This window comes from Psammomys obesus, unplaced genomic scaffold (assembly GCF_907164565.1).
Source record: "Psammomys obesus unplaced genomic scaffold, mPsaObe1.curated_primary_1811, whole genome shotgun sequence".
Lineage (NCBI taxonomy): Eukaryota > Metazoa > Chordata > Mammalia > Rodentia > Muridae > Psammomys > Psammomys obesus.
The window spans coordinates 32,892,346-32,896,916 of NW_026585504.1; the positions used below are offsets into that span (position 1 = coordinate 32,892,346).

The window sequence follows — 4,571 nt, forward strand, 5'->3', positions numbered from 1 at the left end:
ACTAACGGAAATTTATTAGGCCGTTGCTAGGGACACTTTAGAGGACCCCCTCCTTCCTGCTCAGGAAGATTTCCTTCCTTTTTATTTTGAAGATTTTTTTTTTTTTCAGGGAAGCAGAGAAAATTTCGAAAATAACTCCCCCCTCACCCCACACCTAGGAAAATAGAATTATCTCGTTTCAGATCACTTTTCAGCTCATGAACTGTGAGATAATTCTTGAGTTATTTTATATTGAGTGCAAAGAGCGCTCCTTTTCATATTGTACTGTCATTAAGAAATATTTACCAAATAAAGTAAGCTTGGTAAGTTTTTATTATTACTTACCTTAGAGAGGTATGAAGTACACTTCTTGCTTGTAGACGTGAAATGCTCTTATTTTGGCACTAAATGTTGAAACAAAATAAGTTGGCTTTTTGGAGTAAATTGTTCAAAAAGCAGAATAAAACAATGGTCAAGATTAGAACTCAATGCTATAAGACTAGATTCAAATCCTGGCTCTCACATGACTTTGAGCAAGCTGTTTGACTCTCTGTGACTCCATCTGCAAAATGGGATAATTTTACCCACACAGGTTGATGTCAACTGTGATTAGTAATTTATGACTTGTAAAGAACTTGGAACAGGGAGTGTACACAGTAAATAGTAGATGCCATTGTCCTTGAACTAACAGATAGGAAGGCTGTTCTGGTACAGTTATCTGTTGATAATGGCAGCACACACGAATGATGCTGCAAATGATTAGAAGGGGCTTTAGGATGTTGGGATTTGATCAGTGGATGTAGACACGTAACCCCTTTTTGCTTACTTAGTTTTTCTTTGGTGGTTTCACATATGTGTGAAGTTCTTTCTGATTACTCTCACTACTGTTCTCTTTTATCTCCCTGCCAACTTTCCCTCCTTCCAAACAATCTTTTCCTCACATTTCCTACATTAATGACTTTTTGTTTGGTTTGGTTTGGTTTAGTTTTGTTTAACTATGTTTGACTGGAGACATCTGTGTGGCCATGGGTTTGGAATTGTTCATAGAAACTTGGTGTGCTCATGAATGGGTACACAACTGAAGGCAGTGGCTTTCTCTCCCTAAATCTATCAGTAGTCACTAGTGCAGCAGAGTGAGGTAGGGCCTCATGAGCTCCCCTTCAATCCGTGAATGGCTGTTGATAGGGCCAGTCTTGTGTAGGCCCAGTCTAGGTAACCATAGCATCTGTGAGTTCATGGCTGCAGTGGCTGTGTCATACCTTAAAGATAGCATTTCACAGCCTCTCTCTTTTCTGGCGCTTAACATTCTTTTAGTTCCATCCCTTCTTGTAAGCTGTTCTCTGAGCAGTAGAGGAGATGGTGTAAGCAATAAACTTTTGAACTAATAATGGTTGGATAGACGTACAAGCCAAAGGTATTGGTAGTGACTCAGTTTAAATAACAAAGGGTATTTTGTTTTTGTCAATCTTTCTCTAACCTGTCATTGTGTATGCAAGATCCAAAGTTGGATTTGAGTCTAAATTTGGAATTCTACTACTTTGTTCCTTCGTGATTATCTTTGGGAACTCATTTTCTCTTTTTTACCTGTAAATTGGGATAACATTAATACCTGTTTATTGGATTGCTTTGCAAAGAAGGAAGTACTTGTAAATTATAAGGCACAGTGCTTGTTGCACAGAAATTAGTCAGCAAATGTTACTGGATGCTATATTTCTGTTCCTCCTGTAAATCTTCCTTGAACCATGTAATATCTGATCACTCAATGATATATGTTTTCTGGCCTGAAGAACTTCTGTAGTTTCTGTGTCATTAACTGCGAAGCACTCTCTTGCAGCCGTGATGTATAGCTTACTTTCAAAGAGTCCTCAAGGTATGATCTTTTAGTATTCTTTTGTGGGTTAAGTCAAGTGGGGACATGGTGCCTGAGAAAGATTGTTTTTGGAACTATGAAGGCAAGCTTCCAGCTTTCTCAGACTGTGGTTGTTTGTAGATCCAGCAGCTTGCTCTGATTCTGAAATAGCCTGGGAAAATGTTTAATTTATTCCTGGGGTGTTCAAGTATGCATAAGAGAGGATCTTCTATCAACTGAGAACATTCTGCCTATCGGCAATAAAAGAAAGGGCTAACCCCTAATCCAGCAACTGAAAACCAGGCAATTCTGATTCTGTTCTCCATACAGAGTGATTATTTTCAGAGATTTACCCCATTTTGGGCGGGGGCGGTGCTGAATTAAAAGCTTCCTTATTTCAAATGCTGATAAGAAGCGACCCAGAATTCTAGAACAAGCAGTACAGGGGCAATGGATTCTAGACCCCAAGGAGTTAAATACCTGCTCCCCCCCCAACAGCCTAATAAGTTTTCATGGTAGCCTGCTGTGTCATGTCAAAGTTGTCACAGGGATTTTGGATTATTATGGATAAAATAGAAGCATATTCTTGAACAATGCACAAGGAAGATTGTCCATTTTTGTAATAACCTTGGAGCCCTAAAAATAGTAAAGAGAGCTACATTGTCTTCTCTTGGAACATAGACAAGTGTTTGCCCATTTAAGTCTTAGATGATCTGCTTTTAGTCAGACAATTTTTGTATTTAAATAATTGAAACATTTGAGGTGTTTTAGAATTTTTTTTTGACACACTGAGTTGTTGAAAGTTTAGTTTATGGGATGGAATATATTTTCGCTGGAGCTGAAGATCGTATCTTTTCCATTAATATATTTTTAGTATAACTATATTAGTTACATCGAGGGTTTTAAAAATTGTTTAAAATTTGCGCTAGATCTAAATAGATAACACACTTCTCTTTAAATAGAGACACACAAATCAGGCATATTAAAAAAAAAAGACAGTTGCTCTTCAACTGAGGGCAATTTCAAAGTCAGCACATTACAGATTCCTTTTAAAAGGAAGAAATACAGGCCAATAATACCCTTAACACAGTTTTCTCGGCACTGGGCTAGCATTCCCCAGCAGGGCAGTTTTCACTTATTCACTTTGAAGCCAGGGCATAGTTGAGTATCAGAAGGGAACTAATGGTGTGAGGTCTGGGTTTGTAGCTTCCTGTGTCTGAACTGACTTGTCAAAGTCAGACAGTATACTCTGAAGCATTAAATCTTACCGATCGGCATTGCTCATGTTTCCTGCCTCCAAAATAGCAAGTGCCTCCCTGTCCTGCAGCTACTTAGTGAGTTAACACGAGTTTGCTCAGTTAATCAGCTTTGAGGCATATGTTATTGGATTTTTGCTGGCAATGAAACCAGGATTAGGTCTTTCCCCCCACATTGATGCCAGAGTATCATTTATGTACCAAGGTTAATAATAATGCCCTGAAGGAATTAGTCATCGCAGTAGCTGGAGACCAGGACACCCCATACTTCCAAAATCTACGGCACTTCTTCCTTACCCAGCTACCCTATCCATCTGCAGCCAAATACTGCTTTAGTATGGCCTCAGCAGTCCTGTAAAGTTTATAAACACAGGTCCCCATCTTTTAGCTTTTCTAGAAATGAAGGTATTGGACCTACCTGAAGGCCAGAGGGGCTGCTTGTCCCTCTCTGAATCCTTGCGGCTAAGCCAGGACTAGGGGGAAGAGTCAGTGACTGGTTAGTATGACTGTGGCAAGCTGAAGGCTGAAGGGCTGAGTGTTTGTGTGCTGACAGATGTTAACTGGAGTAACTGACTGTGACCTCCTCCCCCCTCCCTGCACCCCTTTGATGCTTCAGGGAGAGATATCCACCAGAGAGTTACCCTCAAGCTTAACCATTTCATTACTGACAGATTGACAATGTTAAGTTCCGAGTTATCAGTCATTTGTAAAGCCAAACTCTAGATGAAACTTTTAAGAACATTTTAGAAAAACACAAAAATGAATATACTAGAGTGGTTTAAATGAATGCTATTGTGAGTCAAATAGGAAATTATCTGTTCTGAAGCTGAGATCAGATTGTCTCTTCTATGGCCCAGTTTCCTATAGTGCAGAGTAGGAAGCCAGAGTTGTAATTATTGGAGGGCCTCTGTCTGTTTTAAGTCAGGTGGCAGGGGTATAATGTCCAGTGTGATGGTTGTGAAAATAGGGCTTGCTGTTTTCCTGAGTGGAGTCTTCCTAACTGTCAGGTCTCTTACAGAATTGTTTATCTCACATGATTTTGGGAGAAAGATGAAATGTGACAATTTATAATGGTCCCCAGTCAACTTCGTATGGTCTTCTTAGCAGAACCACCTTTACAACTTTAATAGTTGCGTAGGATTTCATTGAGTAGAAACATTTGCTGAATCACCTGCTACTCTTCATCATGCTTCACCACTCAGACTGCTTCTATGAAGCTTAGATGTCCACAGGTAGTGACTGGGGGTAGGCAGACCTGGTAGGGTTTTTGTTTCCATCACTCACAGTAGAGTGACCTTTCTGAGCTTCTTATCTCTAAAATAAGGATCTGAGTGCTTCTGTGTGGAAAAGAGGTTGTGCACAAAAGATCTTGATTTTGAGGGCGAGTTATGTTATAGTAGGTACATTTGTATAAACAGCGACTTAATTTTATTTGGAAAATGTTAAGATCTATTTTCAGGGTTGCCTTTTTTTTTTTTTTTTTTTTT

At 39.3% G+C, this 4,571-nt stretch overlaps 1 protein-coding gene across 2 annotated transcripts in view; it reads left to right on the forward strand.

Moving 5' to 3' along the window:
- Positions 1-4,571, forward strand: part of Iftap (intraflagellar transport associated protein) — a 67,299-nt gene that overhangs the window by 737 nt on the left and 61,991 nt on the right. The window lies entirely within an intron of this gene.